At 36.9% G+C, this 24,919-nt stretch overlaps 1 protein-coding gene and 1 long non-coding RNA gene across 5 annotated transcripts in view; one reads left to right on the top strand and one right to left on the bottom strand.

The window, feature by feature from the left end:
- Positions 1-24,919, top strand: part of PDE4D (phosphodiesterase 4D) — a 1,055,987-nt gene that overhangs the window by 358,388 nt on the left and 672,680 nt on the right. The gene's annotated exons all lie outside the window — the stretch shown is intronic.
- Positions 11,532-24,919, bottom strand: part of LOC109731330 (uncharacterized) — a 31,795-nt gene continuing 18,407 nt past the window's right edge. The window contains exons 2-3 of the long non-coding RNA XR_002224987.2: positions 21,335-21,449; positions 11,532-11,612 (exon numbers count right to left, since the gene is read on the bottom strand). This is a non-coding gene — a long non-coding RNA (uncharacterized LOC109731330). The remainder of the gene's footprint in view (positions 11,613-21,334; positions 21,450-24,919) is intronic.

The following is a 24,919-nucleotide window of genomic DNA, read 5'->3' as shown; positions in this document are numbered from 1 at the left end:
AAACTAATATGCCTGCCAGGTTCTCCAACAGCCTAGGAAAGAAAGGATCAGAAACGGGTGGGGTGGGGTGGAGAGGAATCATAGTTTGCTTTCTCTCCTGCACTACCCCATCTGCACTTTGACAGACAAAGATGCATATAGCATGTGTATTTGTGTGTTTAAACAGGCTGTCCCCATAAAGTCCTTCCTCACTACTGAATTTAATATGCAGTATTTATAAACCCAAACATGCCTTTTACAAAGGAAAGAAGAAAGAGATGAGGAATTCAGTGCCAAAAGTTGCAGGCTGGCTCTTGGTAGCATTGTTGTGTTCTTCGGATTTGGATGGTTAGAATATTTTGCCAATATTTTTATCTTTCTTTTTTAAAAAAATATTTTTATCTTCTTTGTAATAGGTGAAGTTATTTTATGCATATGCTTCCATGTATTTTTCTGGAGGATTCTTGATGTTTTCCTGCTCTTGAAAAAACAAAAATTGAAATAAACCCATTGTGTGTAGTTTCTGCCTCAGAAGACATGATTCCAGGATCTGATCAGTGGGTCTGAGTTCAGTGGGTCTGTGATACATAGTTGGTTACTTTTAGGTAGTGGTAGGTTGTACACACCACCTTGACATTTTGGTAAGATGAGTATAAATTATGATAAAGAAAACAGCATAACAAAGAGAAAACAAGAGTATTAGTTGAGAAACTGTCTGCCTGAATAATTTTTATATAGTTTTTCCGTAGCAAACCAAAAAGTATGCCAGGCATGGGGGTTGGGGGGGGTACCCAACTAGACTTCTAGGAAGAAAGCAGTAAAAGTAAAGAGAATCAAAATCTAAACTAGTGACATGGCTGCACCCAGGCATGCATTGTAGATGAATGCAGATGACAAAGGAAATAAAAGGCATGTCACACCCAAAGACATGTCCAGCTTCACAATTCTGATTTTAAGTAACTATATCTCTGATCAGAAAAGTGTTTTATCTCCAAGATTTTAATAGCTAGATGGCATTTCTGAGTTTAGATACAATGGTCATAAGAGGAGTAAGACAAATATTGCCTTTTTCAGTCTCGAAGAAATTATTGGGAAATGATGACTTCTCTCTGACGAAGGTTGTGTTGAAAAAAATTTGTCAGCAACTAGCAGTGAATAAAAAAAGGCATAGATAAACACTTCAGATGCTCTGAAGGAGAGGGTTGGCTCAAGACCAGATGTCGGGTGCCAAAGCAGGAAAACTGGCTTGAGTTCATAAGGAGCCAGGACCAGAATTTTCGTATCCAGTGTCTCTTTTGGTCGAGCTGCTTTATCATTGTATCTCCTAAATTGTACCTCTTGCTCAATGGAAGATCCTCAACTCAGCTGCTTGATTTCAGTCTAAGTGAAGCAACCTAGAGTTCAGCTGAAGGTTATCTGAACTATTTGGACACGTTGAGATGTAAGGAAGGCAGGAAATCTCAGGAAAACAGGCTCCCTTTTGAAATTTCTGGCACTTCCTTTTCTGGTGCTGTTTGGAAAAACGCCAAGAATACAGTTTCTACCAATATTTCATTTTGGTGTATCAGGTCTCAGTCAGACCAGGGAAGCATAAAGAGACCCATGGAAATGAAAAATAAAAACCATGGTATCAATTTTTAGTAACTTGGACGCAGTTTCCCTCATGAACTAAAACCATCCAGCAAGGGAGTTGGAAAGAGTATCTCAAATTTTCCTTATTGGTTCCATGAGCCCCAAGAATATCCACAGGCATCTTTTGATAACTACCATCCCATCTGTGCTTTAAAATTTGTACTAAGCACTATGCAGAATTTAAAAAATATATTTCAAATTGTTCTGATATCTATATCTATATATATCTTTATATAAGTTATATATATAGATATATGTTTGATACTTGCTGCTATTACTAGCACACTCAAATCCTCTGCCTCTCCTTAATTGAAATTATCAGCCATTTAAATACATGCCTTGTATGTTCCTGCCTCTGAGTGTGGGTTCCTGCTCCTGGTATTCCCCTCCATTTAATATGCACACATTTAATATCTACTAAGTCTAACATGTTTAGTTTGTATCTAATGATTATAAAGTTGAGCAAGAACTATTTCTTGGTTTCAAATAATTTACACTTTAGTAGACAAAGTGAATCATACTCTAAGGCATCTGTTTTAGTTAAGGTAATTTTGTTCTACAAAATACTCTCTGAATGTCAGTGGATTGACACAGTGAATGTTTATTTCTTACTTTGTCTATCCATGGATAGGCAGCCTGCCCTGGGGTGCTGCAGGGATGAGGAATCCTACCATTTTGTGGTTCCACTGTTTGGAACACGTGATTCCCAAGGTTACCAGCCTTAGCTGAATCAGGGGACAGACCACAAAGGATGGCATGAGTGAGTTTTTATGAGGCAGGCCTAGAAGCACACACGTCACTTGTACTGGTATTCTTCTGGCTAGAGTTTAGTTCTGTGACCACAGTTAACTTCAAAGGAGGCTAGGAAACATATCTCAGATCAAAAAATAAAGTAAAACAGATCTGGTGAAGAGCTAGCCCATTTATATCGCAGTTTGTTAATAGCTACCTGGTTTACTCTCTCAATCATAGTTGAATTCCTTAGCATAGCGTTTGTGACAATGAGGCCTTGAACCTCTCTCTGCAAACCTCCTGCATGAAGATTATGCAGAAACAATTCTATTATTTGACAGGTCTATTGAGTGGAAAGACCTGCTTATAAAGAGTTGAAGTTAGTTTCCCTGTAACTATCATCCATGGATCCAGGATCTGTTTTAGGAGCCCTACAGTTTGAATTTTCACTTTCTTCCATGTAGTTCTTAATGCAAGTGGCTTGGAATAACCCACCAGAGAGCCAAGACCTTGTTCTTTTCATCTTGGTATACTCATGCTTAGCATGATGGCTGGTCAGTGGTGGATGCTTAATAAATATCTGTTAGATAAATTCCTTAATCAATACTTTAGTGTTCTCATGCTTTTTAAAAAGTCTTTTCAAACGAAACACCTGGTTATTTCACCTTTATTTGTTTTATTTACCAGGTTAATCCTGGTTGTTCTTATCGAGACTTCATTTGGGTTTTCATAACCCATTTAAAGAGTAGCATGCTCAGTTCATATAATACTCCAGGTGCTGTATCTCTCAGAGAGCATCTAAACAGCCAGAAACCAGACTACTTAAGCTTAACTTCTCACTTCCCAATTTCTAACCATTGTGTGACTTAGGACAAGTTACTTTAACATGTGCTTCAGTTTCCCTGTTACCCAATTTCCTGGGAATAGTATCTATTTGGAGTTGTGGTTTAAGTGCAATTATGTATAAACTTAAGTGTGTTGCACTGGGCCGGACACTTAGTGAGTGCCATTATAAGCTAATACTTTTCTTATTATGTAGTATATGGCCATTATGCCAGCCTTGGTCTACATGATCCTTTAGGATCATGTTTAAATTTCTAGATTATTATCCTGTCAGTGGCTTGTGAATGAACTGGAGTGAAGCAGAGGGAACATATGTGAAGAGACAAGCATTCAAAGGAATAGTGTACATCAGTTTATGACTATAGGAGAGGAGAAAGGCAGGAAACAGAGGCATTTTTGAGGCAGAACCATAGGGTTCATTGCCTCTTCTCTGCCCACTCCCGTTCTACATCTTTCAAGTCCGCACTCTTTCTGAGAACTCCCTCCAGTTTTTCCAACTGAAAATAATCTGTTACTGCTTCAAATTTCCATAGCATATCTTGCCTTGCTATTCTATTAATGCTTATTAGTAGTCATTATATCACTAGCGAATATGTATGGAACACTGGTATTTGTGTTAGGATTAGAACCCTTTGTGTCTCTGCTTTTCACTACTCCATTTTGCTATTTTCATTTACTATATGATACTTTGTAGTCTACTGATTGTATACATGACTCAGATTTCATCTGAGTAGGGGATTCCCTCTGACATCAGCAGGAACTCCAAGGTCAGTGGAATTTCTGGTGAAGAAAACTTCCATTACTAGTTTGTTTTAGGAAAATCAGTCAGAAAATTCTTTATATTTTTTACACTTTTCTCCTCATTAAATTTTAAACACATTTTGGGGGAATTAGGACTAAATAAAGTCATGAAAGAACATTTAGAACTGATGGTTTTCAGTCTTTGATAACTTAAAAGTTACTGTTTGGTCTAACTTAAATCACAAAACCTCTGGTTTTTTGTCACACATTCTTTGTAAAAGTAATTTAATATTATAATCACTTTTAAGTTATATATTTTTCATATTTCTGTAATATATCCATATGTCCACCACCTAGATTTTAAAAAGTCTATATTTTACCATTATTTGTATCAGTTCTTTTTTTAAAGAATTAAATGTTATAAAAACTGCTAAAGCCATCCTCATCCTATTCTCCTGTCTTCCCAGAGGATCCTGAAGTCAGTATGTTCTTCCTTGCATGTCTTCATATTTTAACTTCATATATCTGTGCTCTGTGTATGTACCATTTCATACATACTATACTATACCATACTATACAGTGAAAAAGAGCAAAGAATATATCTCTCATATATATATTCATTTATATATATATATATATATCCCTTAGCAACATCCTCTTTATTACTCCATATTATGGCAATTGAGCTATATCGATGCACATAGACCTGGATCATTCATTTAAACTACCAAACAGTATATAGTTATGCACACATAAAGATGTTTTGATTAACAATGGACTATGTATACAAAGGCAGTCTCATAAAATTATAATGGACCTGAAAAATTCCTATCACCTAGTGAACTCATGGCACAAAACATAATTCATGCATTTGTGGAGATGCTAGTATAAACAAATCTGCTCTGCTGACAGTCATATAAAAGTACAGCCCATATAACTATATATAGTATATAATACTTGATAATGATAATAACTGACTATGTTATTGCTTTATATATTTACTATACTATACTTTTTATCATTATTTTAGAGTGTAAATAGAGTATTTTTAACTTATAAAAAAAGTTATAAAAATCATTTTAAAAAGTTTACTGTAAAACGGCCTTAGGCAATTCCTTCAGGAGGTATTCCAGAAGAAGGCCTGGCTAGCATAGGAGATGACAGCTTCCTGTGTGTTATTGCCCCTGAAGATCTTTCAGTGGGACAAGATGTGGAGGTGGAGGACAATGAAACTGGTGATCTTGACCCTGTGCAGGCTTAGGCTAATGTGTGTGTTTGTGTCTTAGTTTTTAACAAAATAATATAAAAAGTAAAAAAAAAAAATCTAAAATTTTGAAAATAAAAATGCTTATAGAAGAAAGATATACAGAAATCAAATATTTTTGTTGAGCTGTACAATGTGTTTGTTTTAAGCTAAGTATTATGACAAAAGAGTCAAAAAGTTAAAAAAACAAACAACTTCTATAAAGTAAAAAGGTTATAGTAAGTTCAAGTTAATTTATTATTGAAACAAAGAGAATTTTTTAATAAATTTAGTGTAGCCTAAGTATACAATGCTTATAAAGTCTACAATAGTGTACAGCAATGCCCTAGGCCTTCATGTTCACTCAATTCACTCATCTCTCACTCGCTGACTCATACAGGGCAACTTCCAGTTCTGCAGGCTCAATTCATGGTTAAGTGCCCTAAAGAGGTTAACATTTTTTATCTTTGATATCATATTTTTACTCTACCCTTTCTATGTTTATATCTGTTCAGATATACAAATACTTAACCATTATGTTAAAATTGCCTGCAGTATTCAGGATAGCAACATGCTATTGCCTAGGAGCAATAGGCTATCCAGGTGTCCCCAAACTATGGCCCGCAGGCCACATGTGGGTGTTTTTGCCTGTTTGTTTTTTTACTTCAAAATAAGATATGTGCAGTGTGCATAGGAATTTGTTCATAGTTTTTTTTTAAACTATAGTCCAGCCCTCCAATGGTCTGAGGGACAGTGAACTGGCCCCCTGTTTAAAAAGTTTGAGGACCCCTGTGACACCATAGACCACAACGAAGCATTTCTCAGAATTTATCCTAGTCATTAAGTGATGCATGAATGTACATTGATTTGCCTCTAAAAAGTCAATTGTTTATCTAATTTTAGATCATTGTTACTATAGTCTTCAGTATCATACTCTAAGTGTAGCTAGATAAATGGTTTTGGCCATAATTTTTGTTTGTTATAAATTTCTCTTTATCAGGCATTGGCATAGACATAAAGTTGGTAATGTTTAAAGTAAACATTTGCTTTCTTGAGTCATGATTTCTTCAGCAACTGTAGTTCCTTTTATTGTTGTTAAGAGAGAAATATAAATTTTCTTCAAGTCACAGAAGGAGAAAGAAACCATTTGTAACCTGTAGAGGAGAAATCCAGCCATTTAGAGTTTGTAGGTTAAACACACACACACACACACACACACACACACACACACACAGATTTTCAAAGCCATTATTTAGTGATTCTATTCAAGGACTGTCTCTCACTTGTTTCATCTTTCCTCCATTTGCCCCACTTAACTTTAAAGTCATCTCTTCTCTGTCTCTTATGGTGACAATACCCAGAGAAGAGCATTGCTGGTACTCTCCTGGGAGCTAGGAACCCAGAGGAGGGCTGCAGGTAAAGGAGGTGGGGGAAGTTTCCAGAGGAAATCGCCTGAGGAGCACACCAGGAAGTACTGGCACATTTGGGCGGAGCCAGTCAGCTCTAGTCTTTAGCCATGGCCATGGCGTAATTGACTGTTGTCCTCAGTGGCAATCATGGGAGGTGGAGGCGCTTAAAGTAGAGGGTGTCTCTAACTTTTGAAAGGCATTTGAAAGACATTATTGCCCTTCCTCAAATCAGAAGACCCCAAGAAGACATTCTTCTTAAAGAACATGTTAACTGACTTGTAATATTAAAGAAATTACTAAGATTAAATTATGACAATTTGTAAGGAAAAAAATGAAGAAAACGTTGAATGACCTCTCAGCTTATTACACTGTGCACTTCCCATGATCATTGACATTTCCCTTAAAGAAAAAGATATGAAGCCTATCTCTATGAGCTGAAGCCATTGCTACTCGTGGTGAAATAAAAATTATTATTTGTATAAATATCTCTATAAATAAAAAGCTTCTATGAGTTTAGATAACTGAATAAGTTTCAGTACTTATTTTTCTTAGACAGGAAGCAACCAAATTTGTTTTTCAAGTAGCAGTTTCAGTAAGAAGCTTTATTATCACCATTAGCAAAAAAAATATGTCATTTTTTAATGGTTTGGCTTTTGAAAAAAAATTATGTTTTTAAAGTTGTGATTGTTTCAGTATATTTGAAGCCATGTGGTCTAAGAATCACATTTCCAGGTCTGCTGGCCACTTAATATTTGACCTTATTTACTCAATGTTTTTGAACTATAGGCTTTTTATTCATAAGTCACATGGTTATAAAGGCATTTGATATTTGCAAGTAAAAAAATTACTAATTACATTTACAAAGTGATAACAAACTACAGTTCATTTAAGATAAATAATTAAACCCAAGTTCCAACTTGCTCCTGAGGAGAGTGTGGTAGAGGCTGCTGGGATAAAAACAGAAGACAGGATTCTTTAATAATTCTGTGACTCATACAAAGGTTTCAGAACCTTCATAATAAAAGTATTGGTGGTATTTGCTTTAGGACGCCATCTGGAAGCCATGGTTTTAGGTAGAAAATATAAAAATCTATAGATTGTTATAAAAATTCTAATTTAAAATTCTGTTGTACTAGATCCTCAATTTTATATCATCTTAACAGATCAGTCCCTTTTATTATATATACAAAACAGAAATATCATTTCATGTGCAATTTTTTTTTTTTTTGAGACAGAGTCTCGCTTTGTTGTCCAGGCTAGAGTGAGTGCCGTGGCGTCAGCCTAGCTCACAGCAACCTCAAACTCCTGGGCTCAAGTGATCCTTCTGCCTCAGCCTCCCGAGTAGCTGGGACTACAGGCATGCGCCACCATGCCCGGCTAATTTTTTATATATATATCAGTTGGCCAATAAATTTCTTTCTATTTATAGTAGAGACGGGGTCTCGCGCTTGCTCAGGCTGGTTTTGAACTCCTGACCTTGAGCAATCCGCCCGCCTTGGCCTCCCAGAGAGCTAGGATTACAGGTGTGAGCCACCGCGCCCGGCCTCATGTGCAATTTTAAGGATATAAATGTACTTTAAGTACTTCAGATAAAGCACTTATTCTCAAAATGAATTCCTGAAGAGTTGCTATGAGAAGAAAACATGTCATTTCATTTTAGAATAAAAAATTTAGGTTCATATTAATATAGCTTCATAACCTTAGATTTATTATAATGTAGTCATCAATGATTTAGTTCCTGCTATGTGTAAGATATTTTGTGCGCATTAATCCTTCAAAACAACAGAGGTTGAATTTAAGTATTATGAGTTATACTTCACATATGAAGATGCTGAGGCTCAGAAAAATTATTCCATAACCAAGGTCATTCAGCTATACAGCCTGAAACCATTAGAGTTCAACCTTGAACCCAGGCCTGTCGAACTCTCTATCCAGTGTTTTTTCTTCAGCATCACCTTTCTGTGGTCTAAGAGTCCCATTCACAATTATTCCTCTACCTTGCATGTATGTTCAAGCTATTATAATGAATATGCAAATATTTTACAAAATGGTGGTTAAAAGAAAGGGAGAGACAGAATTCTTTCTTGGTGTGTAGTCTTTAGTTTATTTTTTTATACATGTAGCTTTCATGAAAATTGACATCCTTCTTTCTGATAAAACATATGTATGTATAGGAGAAATATATGTCTTTTGTAAAGAAGGGTTTCAGAGTCAACAGAGAACAGTCTGATTCACAGTGGTTTTTAAATGAAACACATAAAAACAAAGCCAATCAGAGGATAATTTTATATTTAATCATTCAGAGAAAAAGGCATAAAAGACGAGCTCTGAGGAGAAAGATCAAGTCAGAAATCTATTAAGGTTTGGCTCCAAAAGAGCCAGCTGGGAATGATGGTCTGTAGGCTCAAGTCACTAAGCAACAGAGCAGCAAACTGCTTGGTAACCAGATCTGGCCTGACTCACAGGCTGACTGCGAGTGACCGGGTGGCCAGATAGGAAGACCAAGGCCCGTCTTACCTCAAAACAATCTCCTTCCACTCCTCCACCAGCCTTCATGCCAAATCCCACTGTTGTAGAATAGTCTCTTTGATTTAACAAGATATCAGCTTTTAGAATGGATATATCTCTGGGGCCAGAAGCAAATGTTGTCTTTTCTTCTTTATAATGGCATTTCTGAGTTTGTTTTCTTTGGTTCAATATATTATAGATAATATGTAAGCTTTAGTGAGAGGAAAAATGTGAAAACATTTGGGTTAGTATTCTGACTTTGTGTTCTCCATAATAGATGTAAACAGGGCCAAAATGGTCTGCTTTCATTTGGGGAGGGCTTTCCTTGGACTCTCAAACACAACGTGTTGCCATTTATTTGGCATTTTCTAGCTGATGCTGTCTTCTATTTCATGTTTGTGTTTTGACTGTGTAGCTGGACTGTAAGCTCCTAAACAGTAACTCCACATGCATCAATCGTTGCATTCACTGTGAACGTCCAAGTGTCACCTGTATAATATGCATTCAGTAAATATTTGTTGTTTGATTGATTGAGGAACATACCTTCTATTGCTGTGCCTCTTATGCGAACACTGAGGGGGAATCTATATTTTTTCAGCCTAGAAGTCCTGATGATATTGTTTTTGATTGCCATAATGGAAAAAAAAATTTCATACTCAATGATTAATCATTTCTATGGACTTTGTCACCATGACTCTGTGTGTGTGTGTGTTCTGGGTTTACTAGATTAGGAAATTAGATTAGTGTAGTTTTACTTTCATATATATGAATGATTCTGTATACTATAGTGTCACAATAATGTGTCAAATATATGCATTTAATGATATTTAGTTTATACTTTGAAAATAATTTATTTATACCTGTTCTATTTCTGAAAAAAATGATATAAATATATTTATTATTCTTAGGAAATTACTGAATAACTAGCTTATTAAACTCTGATGACTAATCCTTATCTTTTAGAATTCATGCCGATTAAATTATACATCAAGACCTAAGCTTATAAAAGAAATGCCAAGATTTTAAGGAGAAATTTGAGAAACAACACCCTCCGTAGTCCCTTTTTTAGTATGTCAATTGGAGAAGTTTTAACTGGCAGAAATTAAGTACCACTTCTCCAAAGTATATCTTCAGAATAACTAAAATAAAATAATGGAAAATATTTTTGAAGAGGCTTAGCAAAGAAATGTTATTTTAATGTAAATACTTTGTTCATAGTTCAATATATATCATTTTTACATTGTGGTTATTTCAAACCAACCAATTTCCTTTCCATTACCCTTATAAGATGATCCTCTGATCAAATTAGCTATTATTAAAATAAAGTGGCTTCCTCTTTCTATTATTATTAGTATGGTACCCCTTTTCCCATTTTCTTACATAGCTAATTTCACATTTATATTTATAAATGGTGAGTGTATGTTGACCTTTTCAGGTAAGCAGGTTTCTGACTAATAAGGTTAGTTGCATTATCATCCTTGCTTGTTTGCCTTCTTTAGGTTTATAGTATTTGTTTTACTTTGCTTTATTCCGTGCAGTGTGATTTTTTTTATGACCTTCTATTGAGTGAGTGCCAAATAGAATAGCATATGCTTTATGGGTAGTAATAACCAAAACATATATGAATTGCAGGCTGATGACGCACAAGGTGGACTTCTATGGCTCTCCTCCGACTAGGATCAGGCTTCCTTTAATAAAGCTCTCTTACTAATAACAGTAGCAGTCTCATTAATACTGTGACCATGCCTATATCAACTTCACAGTTTAAGGTACATCTGTGGACCATTTGTACTGCTTGCCTTTAATATTTCTAGCAGATTTGCATTTTTATTTAAAGGGCTATATGTTTAAAAATAAAGCTTTATATCATTACTGTAATTTGGAACCAGTGTCATTTATCATGCATGGAAGATAATTGTATAAAAAATATACAATAAAAAAGGCAAAACAGATTAAAATTTATCTAAAGTTTACATGTCCTACTAAAGGCTCTGGGCTTGAGGTCTGCTCTCTCTTTGTTTAAAATGGCATTTAGCAAGTAATATAGACATGTGAAAGACCAATTAAGTCTTCCTTCCTACAGTAATAAGAATGAGTGAAAAGGATTTGGAAAGGAAATAACCTTCTCATTATCTAATCAACATTTTATAATTCAATAAACCACAGCAGTTATGCCTAAAACCATTTGGTACAACCTCAAACTCTTTAATACACCAATCTAGTAGTACCTGAACTACTGACAGTTCCATTATAGGAAGAGGGACATTGGTTCTTGCAGGGGTTCTTCTGGTCTCAATTCTTTAGCTGAAGGTAACCACATTGAACTTGGATTGGGTGATTCCATTTCCTAAGCAGAAAGTATGGTGTTGGTACCCTGTTTCTCTGCTGTGTAATTATTAATTTCCTACCTGGTAGCTGCACAGAAGCATAGCACTGTTCCGTGGAAAGTACTGTTATGGTGGCTTTCAAGTTCTACTTCCAAAGGGCACAAACATGGGTGTTTTTAAAAAAAGTATAGCATGTCCCTGCAAATAAGTGAGAGCCAAGGTAACTGAGGAATCAAACTTTTTTTATAGCTCTGTAATATGTGCAGAACTTATTTATTTACAGATTAGAACACTCACACAGGACTGGCTACATAATTTGCACAACCAGCTAAAATGAAATTACTGGGCCCCTTATTCAGAAAAATATTATAGATTTTATGATGGCAACAGCAGAACATTCAACCCAACACAAGGCCAGATAGTAAATATTTTCAGCTTTTTGGGACATATGGTTTCTGTAGCAACTACTTAACTCTGCCACTATAGTGCAAGAGCAGCCACAGATATACAAATAGGAATGAGTTTGTTCCAATAAAACTTTGTTTACAAAAAAAAATCAGCTAGATTTGGCCCACTGGCCATAGTTTGCCAATCCTTGACCTATAGGATAAAGTTTATACTCCTCAACTTGGCATTTAAATCTCTGGCATCAGTTCCAAACCGATCCTTTTACCCTTATCTGGTTTTGTTCCCTATGGATACTTCTTACCATTCTTTCTGGAGTTAAATCTAGGGCAGAGTTGCTCAACCTCTAAATTACTGATGATTGGGTTAAGGCAATGCTTTGTTGTGCACTATAGTAGGTAAAGAGCATCCCTGGCCACTACTCACTAGATGACAATAATTTCCACCCTGATGTGAAAATTCTCAATGTCCCCAAACATTGCCAGTTGTCCGTTGGTGGTGGTGGGTGGGGGAGGAAATTTGCCCCAGTTGAAAATCACTGATCTAGAGAGTAAGTTTTGTGAAAGGAGGAACCAGTTCAGTCCACCTCATTCACGAGTATAGCCCTAGCACCTAGCACAGTCGTGTGATACAGAAAGAGGTCCAGAAATCTACTGCCTAGTCCAACTCTGCTACTCACTTACTGTGGGATCCTAGGGGCATCATTTAAACTCTACCAGATACAATTAAGTTAATTTGTAAATGAAACCATTATGAATTCATACATGCTTCATAAAATTATTCAAAAAGTTCAAATGATATATTTAACAAAAAGGCTTTTTGAAAAGAATATAGTACTTTTCAAATAAAATATAAAAGTAGTTTTGATGGAACACTGAGGTTGCCCTGAGCCTATCAAAATCTAGAAGCATAATTCAACTCATGTACTGTGTCTACTCTATGCAAATTACTATATGGGATGCTATTAGAGAATTGTCTTAGCTCTCAAGGATTATGATCTAATAGAGGATAGAATATGATTACTCAAATAACCACAAAACAGTAGTTGCTGTAACTAAGTACAAAGAGTGGTGGGAGTTTCTAGGAGATAGAGATAGTATCTGTTAGTGGGAATCACTCAAGACCTCATGCATGATATGGAGTAGTCACAAAGAAGTCCTGGGCACCACACCGAGCACTGTCTTATATTATTTAATATTCACTGAAACCTGGTTGGGTTTAGGTTTTATTATCATGTTTTACAAAGAGAAAAATGGGGCCTAGGAAGGAACTCCTTATAACATAAAGCATAGAAGATTTCAGCAAGGAGAGAACTGGAATGATGAATGAAAGGAGAGGAAGTGGCAGGAGGTGGGTTTCTCTCTCTCACACACACATATCAGGGATTTCTATCCTTAAATGAAACATGACCAATGTTATCTTTCTTAACAACTTTATTCCACATGAAAGGAAATGACATTTGAGTTATCACCCCCTGCTAAGCTGGCTAGGCCACAAGTGTGCACATTGAACACTCTCAATAGTTGGACTGTGAGACCCAGTCCAGTTAGACCAATCTGTACCACCTTTCAGCTAGCTAATGCCCTTCTACTCCTTCTAAAGTAATCCTGATATCATAGAATACACAATTGTATTTCCATTCAAATCAGATGTGCTAATTCTACTAGTGGCCCTTGTTCTGATGCATAGAACAGAGGCATTATTTATGTGAGGACTGTGCCTAGCTTTTTACTAAACTCCAAGAGTATATAACACTTAGAACACATTTAGCAGTTCAGGAGAACTATATACAGAAAACCGTCTTGCTCTGAAGGCAGTTCTCTCTATTTCATGATTAGCTCACCAGGGTAAGAGTCAAGAGCTAAATATCCTATTATCCTTTCATCCATTCAAAAAATAATTTCTGAGTGTCTACTGTATAAGCATTACTCTTCTGGAGATAGAGCACAGAACAAAATAGACAAAGTCCTGCTCTTATGGAGCATATATTCTTATGGAGAAGACAACATGCAAATAAATATTCCAGTGAGTCAAAAAATGATAAGTAAAGTAAAAAAAGAATAAAGCAAAGCAAGGGGATACAGAGTTTTATGTAAGATTTTGGGGGAGGACTCACTATAAAGTGGCATATTAATAGAGATCTGAAGGAGATGACTAAGCAAGCTATATGGTTATCCAGGAGAAGAACATTTTAGGCAGAGGAAATAACAAGTGCAAAGGCCCAGCAGAAGTATGTGATTGGCATGTTAGGGGGAGGGGAAAGTTATAGAAAATGAAGTCAGAGCTGTAGAAAGGATCACGTAGTGTTTTGAGGATGTAGCAAGGATTTAGGATATTCCTTAGTGATGACTGTGCTGTACTGAAGTGAAAAGGGTTAGTAGTAGGAGTATCTGTCTTATGGAGAGATAAAATCTGTCTTAAATTCTGGAAGAATCATCAGGCTGCTGTATAGAAAATATAGATGGTGGGGAAAGGAGGAAACAGGGAAAGACCATTTAAGAGACTGTTGGAATAATCCAGGTGAGGTATAATGGTGGTGTGGACAAGAGAGGAAGAGATAAATGTGGTAAAAAACAATCACAATCCTTTCTACCATTTGAAAGCAAAGACAACAGAATCTGCTGATGGATTAGATGTGAGGAGTGAGAAAGAAGAATCGAGAATGACTCCAAGTCTGGATCTTAGCAATGGGTAGAATGTAGTTGCAGTTTACTGAGCTGGGGAAGGTTGTGGAAGAAGCATATCTAGGGAAGATAGATCAGCAGTTTAGTTTTAAACATTTTATATTTGATATGCCTCTTAGATTTCCAAGTGGAGATATCACTTAGATAATTGAATATATAAGCCTAAGGTTTGGAGCAGAAATTTGTACTCAAGATCAATATTTGAGCATTTGGGAATTATTGGAATATAAATGGTATTAACAGCCATGGGACTGGATACAATCACCCAGGGTGCAGGCGTAGATAAGAGACAAGGCCTGAGACAGCTGGGGCACTTTCATATTTAGAAATCAAGAAGATGAGGAAAACCAGCAGAGTGGACAGTGAAGTAGAAGAAAAATTGAGAATGTTATCTGGAGGCTAAATGAACAAAGTGTTTGTTTCAAGAAAAAGAGTGATAAACTGTGTTAACCTATGTCAGAGGTCAACTGAAATGAGGACTGAGAATTTATTTCATTGACAACATGCAGCTCATTGATAGCCTACCACACACGTGGCTATGGTAGAGTGGTGATGACATAAGACTGTCTGGAGTGGAACACAACACATTTCCCTAAGACTTAGAAGCTTAAAACTATAAGAATTTATTATCTCATACAGTTTACAAGAGTCAGGAATCAGAAAACAGCTTAGCCAGGTGGTTCTGGCTCAGGTTACTATGAGAGTTTGCAGTTAAGCTGTCAGTGAAGGCTATAGTCATTTGAAGACTTGCCTGGGGGAAGATCAGTTTCCAAGATGATACTGTCTGCAGGCAGCCTTGTTTTACACCGGCTGTTGGCAGAAGACTTTAGTTCCTCACTGTGTGGGCTTCTCCAAAGGGCTTTATGATGTGGACCAGAGTCAGCAATCCAGGAGAGGACAAGGCAGATGCCACAATGACTTTCATGACCTGGACTTGGAAGCAACACACCATCACTTTGCCATATTCTACTGCTCACACAAACCAACCCTGGTATAGTGTCAGAGAGAATTACCCAAAAGTCTGAGCATCAGGAGGTGAAGGCCTTTTTGTAAAATGACTACCTCAAGTTGATTCAAGAGACGATGGGAGGAGTAGAGACAATAGTTAATTATAAAAATTTTGCTGTAAAGTCAGGTAGAGGGGATATCAAGAAAAATGGGATGATAGCTATAGGGGGATATGGTTCAAGGTGTGTTAATTGTAGATATCACAATGTGTTTGTGTGTTTTTGAGGAAGGACCAGTGGAAAGAGGGATATTTGGTTATGAGCAGGGGACAATTGCAGGAGCAATATCCTTGAGGAAGTCCTGGGTGGGCGGGGAGGCAGGGATCCAGGGCACCAGTGCATCGACAACGGCCATACCCTTAATGGGAGCATTGATTGTTCACTCATTATAAGTGAGGAAGAAGAGTGGAAGAGTCTGGGATTATAGAAAGCCAGAAGCATGGTAGATTTGTTTGTGGCAGTGTATAAAAGGTCTCTTTTATAGCTTTTATTTTGTGATAAAATAATTAGTTCATCAGTTTAAGGATAAAAAGAGAAGAGATATTGGAGGTTTGAAGAGTGAGGGGAAGGTATGAAATGATCAATCATCTCAGGGAAAAGAGAGTACATTGTCTAGAGAAAGATAAAATTTCCAGACTACACTAAGGTGCCCCCTCAGGCTACTAGTAATAAATTCAAAGTCATCATGGTTGTGTTTTTCCTTAGCTGTCATTGACTGCTTAGGCACAAATGCAGAGTTGGAAAAAGATTGGATTTACCTGAGGTGAGAAATTTCAGTCAAGTCTGAGTTAAAGGATATGCAAAGAAGTGATTGTGATGCCATATTTATTCCAAGCCTCCTAAGGAAAAGAGGAGATAAGGTGGGTGAGGGTTCACACAAACTTACAAAGTCAATTCATCGGAGGACTCATGAGTTTGGAAAATTCTGGAGTTGGAATACTAGAGGGAATGAGCTAGAAAGAAAGAAGGTATGGAGAGATGCTTACCAGTGATTATGGGGTGCAGTTATCGGTAATGGCAAGACCTTACATGTAGTAATGAAAGTGAGGAGGCCCAGGTGGAATTGAAGATAAGATCATCTGAAGTAAGATCAAGGCATTGGGAGACAATGGGAAGAAATTAAGGTCATTATGAGTTATGTCAGAGTTTGTGCGGGAGAGACACAGTACTCAAATCCTCAAGGGTGAAGGAGTGACTTGGAGGTCTGCACAATACTGCAACAGGAAGGGAAGTAGACTAATAGCATGAGTTTCAAAGACATTTCAGATAAAAGAAGAGATCATAGTCTGGAAGCAGCAGAGAAGAGCAAGAAAGATAGCTACTTCTCCTTTAGGGGCAGTGGTACAAAACTGTGGAAGGGATGATGGCCATCACATCAGAAGAATGAAGTACACCAGTGTTCTCAATGGATAGCCAGTGGTGTTAGAACAAGATTCAGGAAGCAGTCAGAGAAAATACTGAGGATATAGGAGATTTTGTTGATGACAGAATATGAGTGCCAGAAGGCACACTGGAGAGTTTGTGGGATTGGGGCAAGGCTGGGGATTTCAGTTAGGGGATTTATAGAGCCATCCAGTGATGAGCAACCACCTGGCAGTCTTGGAATTCTTGTGGTGACGATTGTGTGTTAAAGACAAGGACTTTGTCTGAGACCATGTAGTCAGACAAGCACAAACTCTTCTGCTGGGTTGGCCAATCTCTTGGATCTGTTTGTTTTCATTCATTCCAGGTACTGTAATTCATTTGCAGTGTGTTTATAGAAATGGAGAAGAGAGGCGATGGGAACCGGACTGCCCAGGTCTGCCCAGCAGTCTCCTCTCCAACATTTCTGTCTGGTAAAGCCATGTCCTTCCCACAGCTTTGTCATACATTTATGCTCTGGTGATGAGATCTATGACAGAAAATACAGAAAGGTGAGGCAATTAGGAAATTTCTGGTTTTCAGATGTATGGCCCTGGGATACATTTTCTAACATGAAATTACCATTTTTTTTCCTGAATCAAATATAAAATCCTGTTCTTGAGCATAATATTCATACTAGATACTGAAGAACTGAAAAGATATTTTTGAAAAAAATGTATATTTATGTACTTGCCACAGCAGTTTATACTCATAATATTACAATGATTTTGCTTTTATTAAATAAGTAGGTTTTATGTGTGGGCATAAAGTATTTTTAAAAAAATAATGAAATGATGGCACATTTTAACATTTATGCAGGAATGTTTTCATTATCATAATTGTAAACAGGACAACCGTGAAATGGAAGGAATATAGAATTCTCTCTGGAGTTTGAATTATTGATTCTTATTGCCTGCATGTGGATTTATATTGTGTGAACTGGCTGGCTGTTATTAGGAAATATGACCTTCTGTGTCTTAGGAGTGTGCCCTGCAAGCAACATGTGCAAACTTTTTTTTTTTTTTTTTTGCCCTAAGGGAAAGGGCAAGCCCTGGCACCTTTTAACCTGTAAGGATTATGTAGCTCTTGCTGTGATTGATTGGTTGGCTTCTCCTCAAGAAATGCTTCTGGTATGTGTTTTATGTTCTGACAGAGCCAGGGCTTTGCTGATCAGCACGTCACCCCTGCAAAGACGTGGCTTGCTTTTGTGAATTTGCTCTTGTAGCCCGGGAAGCATATTTCAACACACTGTCCAGAATTGGCTAGAACATGCCTGTCACTCCCAGCTGACTCTGATGACGCTCTTGCCAACGTAGATTTACATCAACACAGTTCTCTACTGGAAGAATTCATTTGTAATATACAGGGTGGCCCATTTAAAAGAGGCATAGCATCAATTTGCAGAGGAATATGTTCTAAGGGGAGCACTCTAAGAAATGCATTGCCCATTGAAGTTTCCATGGAGAGTAGCATCGTAATCAGAATCACACAAGCTTTTTTCTTCTAGAAAATTGTCCTAAGCTCTAACTTCTAAAGAGTGGCTTATCCTGAAAAGAGAAGCCCATTATTCCAGACTTTCCCTCTCAGGATGCTAGATATGTAGGCATTTCCAGCCTTTTCTTTCCCTAGCCACATAATTCTAACACTATACTTATTAAAGAAAGCATGAGATGTGAGAGCTGATGAGATGCAGTTTGATGTGACAGCATTGCTTTTTACCTGCCCAAAATTCAGTTTGGCAATTCAATGGAAATACAGATTTTACTCTTAGCATGAAATCTTTTGGCATCTGACCATCTTGTTTATCACCTCATCCTCAATATCCTAAGGAATGTTTGGGATAAGCATATTGCCAATGTGTGTGGGACTATTGACAGGAAACCAGGCACTCAGACATAAAACCTGTTATCATAGCTATCTAGGAAAAAATAAAACTGCCTTTGCTGCAGAAAGAAAAATTCAGTATCAGTGGCACATGGCATCTGACTACTATTATTATGACCCCATACTACTCACCCTTCATTTTCATCATCGTAGTCTGTTCCAGGTCATTAGAGTAATGGATATGACTGCATGGGTTTGCAATTTTACTCCTTCTCTCATGACAACCAGCAGGATTTTCAATGACACGTGCTTTGATCTGTCTGTTTTTTAAATCTCTTAAGCAGGGTGGCTCTAGACAGCTTCCTCTCAGAAGATTTTATGATCCTAATAGACCTCATCATGAGTTCTATATTTATGCTTGTTTAAACACATCAAAGCCAGACTTTATAATAGGGGCCACCTGGGAAGTTAAGGTCATCAGCTTTTTGTTATAGCCATTGGGATACTGTCATGCCTAGCAGTAATGAAAGTTGACCCTGTAAAGTGATCAAAAGTTGTAGGCTGCAATATAGGATTATTAAAAATGTTCTGCCATGATGTTTCTTCTGCTGAATTTTATTCAGAATTAATATTATGGTCACAATTAACTCCAGAGTTTTATGCTGCCTGTATACAGCACAATGGGAAAGAGAAGATTTAAAAATAAGAGAAATAGAATTCTTCCTTGTGAATTAACATACAATATCTACACAATGCATCAGAGCCAAGATGCAACACATTTTAAAGAGATGAGTTTACAGGTCAATCGGTTGGTAGAACTGGTCAGAATTCGAATAGGCATAAAAGCTGTCCCTGTCAGAATTGTGTATACTCTGTAACATCTGTGGTCATGGTAGTCTTGTTTTCCTAATGAAAAGATCTATTCATCTATCTCTTTCTCTCTCTCTGTCTCTCTCTCTCTCTGTCTCTCTCTCTCTCTATTTTTTTTTCCTGGTTCCATGCTTACAACGCAATCATTTTACTATAGTCTTTCTTGTCATACATCATTCTTCTGAGTCCTGTATAACAAAGTACTGGGTCAGGCTGGTCGAAGCATGATGATCAGAGTAATGATTGTAGTGTGCAATGAAAGGAAATAAATTGACATTTGGATTCTGTTCAGCAGTCCCATCAGCTTATGCAAAATGATTCTACTCTTGAGAGAAGAGGCTTGTTTCAAGGGCTGAGAGATTCTGGTTTCTGGGTTTATAAAGCTCAGTGCCAAATTCTGATCCTTGCAATTTTTCTAATGTCTTGCCAACCTTCAAGACTTTTTGAAAAATATATGCCAACCCTCCCAGGCAAAACTCTTCTCCCCTGTCATGGCCCAAACACTTTTCGTGAGAAACTGTGGCAGCACTAAGTGCACATTTTAAAACTGTAAGCACAATAAGAATGAGGAAAAGGTGAATTCTTCCAGTTTTTTAATGGAAGGTGTCTGGTGAAACAATTATGTTATATGCTTTCTAAGTTATATTCTGATATGTCTACCATTCAGCACAGGATATAATTAGTTGTGCTTTGTTTTTCTGATAGTATGATGTCTTAAAGAAGTTGGTTGGGTATTCTAAGAAATATGTTCAGTACTTAGAGATAATATTTGGGGTTTTCTGGGCACTTTCTTTTTCCGTCCCCACCCCTTTTCAGATCTAGTAGCATAGAGGACACTCTGAAATATCATAGCTTCCACTCTAGAAAGTTACATCTTTTAGGGCGTTTTGAACTTTAATAGAGGTTTAACAAGACAGGAAAGCCTTTATGACCCAAGTACATGAATCTCAAGTTGTAGCATTACAGACATGTGGAACATGGTTCAGCTCAATCACATAACAGCCGTGGCAGTGTTAACTGAAAGGATTACTTCCCATAAGCATTCTACACCAAAGTGATGTCTTTTCAACAATACATACCTGCCATGATGGCATGTTGACAGCTAAGACTATGATGAAACATATGAGAGGAAGCAGTGAGGATCAATGTGCAATAGAAACTCTGGATAAGGGCATCTGTATTCATTTCCTAGAGCTACCATCCCAAATGATCACAAACTTAGTGACTTAGAACAACAGAAATTTAGTCTCTCATAGTTCTATAAGCCAGAAGTTCAAAACCAAGGTGTTGGCAGAGCTGTTCTCACCCTGAAGGCTGGAAGGAGAATTTGCCTCATCTAGCTTCTAGTAGTTACTGACTTGGCTTGTAGCCATATCATTCCAATTTCTACCTCCAGCTTCACATGGCTTTTCTTCTGGGTCTGTCTTCTCCTGTGCATGTATCTTATAGGGCACTTGTAATTGAATTTAGGGCCCATCTGGATAATCCAGGATGATTTCCTCATCTCAAGATCCTTAACTTAAGTAGATTTGCAAAAACCCTTTTCCTAAATAAGGTAATATTCACAGGTTCCATGGACTATGGTGTGGACATCTTTTTGAGAGCCCCCATTCAGCCCACTGAATCATTTGAAGGTATGCCTTGTTGTGAGAGACACTGAGAAAGCCACCCAAATAGGATGGGTTTAGATCATGCCCATATGGGTGATTCTTTCTGACCACTACCATACCTCTTGAGGCATACAGCTGGAGTAGCAAAGGTGACAGAGCTTCTTGGGGCGAGATGCCAGGAACACCAGGCTTCCTTTAGTGGACAGCTGCATGGTCACTGGATGTCCAATTGCACTGTATTGATGTTGTCAACAGTGGGTCAAGGAAGGGAAGAAAGACAATGTGGAAACATTATTTATTTTGTATGCTTTGCATATAGAGAGGGGTCTCTTAAGAGAGGAAGAGGAAACTGTAGGCAAAATGAGTTCTGAAAGAATGGTGGGTGCTTTCTCATTTTTTAATGAATGTTTGATCTGAGTCTTAGTGACTAAAATTACAGCAATAATTTTATACCATAAATGTGGTAGTTGTTTATGGTAAAACAAAATATAATCGTGTGTAACTCCTCCGCTGCCTTTCCTCCGCCCCTCAGCTTTCCACTTGCTCTCACCAGAGTGACTATTACACTGTCTGGTGTAGCCTTCCAAAATTATCATGTGTGTTTAAGTAAATATAAAACAAACATTGGCAATACTTACCAAGTAATTGATAAGTATTAAGCACAATGCTAGGTATTTTCAGGGATTATTTCATTTAATCCTCACTATAAAACCTAGATGGTATATCAGTACAAAACATTTCTGTCAGTGAAATCATTGGTCCAAAGGTATATTAATTTTAAATATGAAAAAATATTTGTAAATTGGCCTCATGTTGTTTCACCATTTTAAATACCTATGAACCGTGTGCGAGAGGCCCTATTTATTTCTCACTATCACTCTTACCATCAATGGATATGATCTTTTATTTTTCATCATTATTATGGGTAAAAAATGTCTATTACTATTTTATGTTTTATGAGTGAGTTGGATATGTTTTTATTGTTTATTTGTTGGTACTGCCTATTCATATATTTTTCTATTTAAAAATTGGTATTATAAACATTTTATTATTAATTACTCTATTTAATAACTTTTACTATTTAGCTCTTTGCTTAACTGTTTTAAATATTTTTCTCAGTCTATTTTTTTCTTTTATTTTGTTTATGGATTTTTAAAGTCATATGTAAATACTCTAAATTTTTTTTATTGTGACAAAAAACAACCTAAAATTTCTCATCTTAACCATTTTTAAGTATACAGTTCACTAGTCTTAAGTATATATTCACATTGCAATACAATCAATTTTCAGAACTTTATCTTGCAAAACTGAAACTCTCTACCTATTAAATAACAACCACCCCCTTTCTTCCTCCCCTCAGCCCCTGGTAGTCTCCATTCTATTTTTCATTTTTATGAATTTGACTAAAGACTTCATATAAGTGGAGTCAAACAGTATTTGTCTTTGTGTGACTGACGTATTTCACTTAGCATAATTTCAAAGTCTATTCATGTTGTAGTTTGTGAAAGGATTTATTTTCTTTTTAAAGCTGAATGATATTCTATTGTGTGTACACACACACATTTTGTTTATCCATTCACCCGTCAATGGACATATGGGTTGCTTCTACCTCTTGGTTATTGTGAATAGTGCTGTTATGAACATGTGTGTACAAATGTCTCTTGAAGACCCTGCTTTCAATATATACACGGAAGTGGGATATATACTAGAAGTGGATCCAATGATAGTTCTATTTTTAATATTGTGAGAAGCCTCCATACTGTTTTCCATAGTGGGTGCCCATTTTGCAGTCCTACTAACGGGGCACAAGAGTTCAAATTTCTTCATATCCTTGTCAACACATATTCTGGGATTTATTTTTTTTTTATATTATCTATCCTCGTGGATTTGAAATTATTAACTCATTTTGGTTTTGATTTGCATTTCTCTGATGATTAGTGATATAGAGCAGCATTTCAAATGCTTTTTGGCTATCTGTATATCATCTTGAGAAAAACATCTTTTCAAGGCCTTTGCCCATTTTCTAATTTGTTTTGAATATAGCAAGGTTTAGCACACATGACTCCATGTGATGCTTTTATGTCATGTTTAAGAAATGTGACTCCATTTTAAGCTGATTAATTTTTTTTTCACGTTACCTTTATTGTCATCTCTGCCCATTGGCTGCCCATGGTGGCCATTCATCAACCTATGGTCAGTAGTTATAGCAAGTGTTAGATACCGCCATTGTGTTAATTTTTGTGATGCATATGCCCACGGGACACAGGCCTTTAAGAGCCATCTGCCCCAGATGACAGCCACCCCATGCCCAGTGCTTGGAATGGATGCCAAGGCCATTCCCTTAGAAGTTGCTGTGTCTCCTCACAGAAGTTGCTTCCTCTCCTCTAAAAAGAGCATTGGGTATTTGAACACTTTCCTTTCTCATCCTGGAACTTGGCACCCTGTAGTGTCCACCTGCCCTAGGGTGGGTTGAGGGGAGGGCAGGAAGGCCATCTTCTTGGGAGGGGAGTAGTGACATAGCTGGATGTGGGTGTAGGCCCTGCATGTTGCAGGCCTGGCCCAGGGAACGGAAGGGAGTTACCTCTCAGTAGCCTGGGCCTTAAAAAAACAAAAAAGTCTTTTAAAGTCTCTCTTTGTATATCTAGTTTTTGATCTATCTGTAATTTGTTTTGCTATGAGGAACAAGGAAAGGGTTAAGGGTTTGTCTGGTTTCCCCAACACCAATTTATATAATGATCACTGATCATGTTCTAATTTGTAATATTTGAACATTTTAAGTAGGCTTTGTTAGTGAATGCCATATTTGCCATTCCTACTGGTGTAATTGCTGTAGTACAAAGTGCAATGGTATCTTTTTAGATTTTGTTTGCACTGCCCTAAGTGGTAAACTTCTGCTATTAATGTAGCTTCAAATATTTGTAAGACAGGCTTAAAAATACTTTGTTATTCCACTTATTAAGCCCTACTTTTTTCAAAATAAATGGTAACTGTTTGTCAATCTCATTCATTGCTAGAGAAGTAAATAAAAAGAAACATTTTCCGTGATGTGAAGGGTCAGTGTGAAAGAATGCTGTTACCTTATAGAATGACCCTTTTTGCAAATGTGAAATGATGTCAGAATTTCTACATAAGGAATACAGATGCCTATTTCAAGATACTACCTAAGTGTACTTCTTGAGTAAACATTTAGAACTCCTGATAGACCCACACCTGGTATGAAGATGTAAAACCCTTGTGCCCCCATGAAATGATGCTTTCCATCTTGAGGTACAGATAAAAGAAATAAGTTCTTGAATTGGGGTTGTTCCATTCTGATTTTACTATATACTAGCTGTAAGACTGAATAAACCTCCTAATTCTTCTGAGCATTGTTTGTCTCATTTGCTAAATGGAGATAAATAACATATATGAATATTCTGAAAAGGCTATATAGGTGACTAATTTATTATCAGATATGTACTTTATAAAATATTATATGATGGTGATAATTGTTATCAGTAACAACAGTAATAATGGTGAGAGGAGATCCTGATGATACAAAACATTATGTCATGCAGTCCATTCCCAACACAATATGCACCCATAAGACAGCCAGTGCAGACTCCTAATCCCCATGTTGTATACAAATCATTAACATGAATTCATTTGAAGCATTAGAACTCAAAAGGCCTTAAAAAAGAAGATAAAGAAGAGAAAAAGAAAAA

Source organism: Microcebus murinus, chromosome 11, assembly GCF_040939455.1.
Source record: "Microcebus murinus isolate Inina chromosome 11, M.murinus_Inina_mat1.0, whole genome shotgun sequence".
Taxonomy (NCBI): Eukaryota; Metazoa; Chordata; class Mammalia; order Primates; family Cheirogaleidae; genus Microcebus; species Microcebus murinus.
Note: the sequence above shows the minus strand (reverse complement) of the source record. Positions and strands in the feature narration are given on the sequence as shown.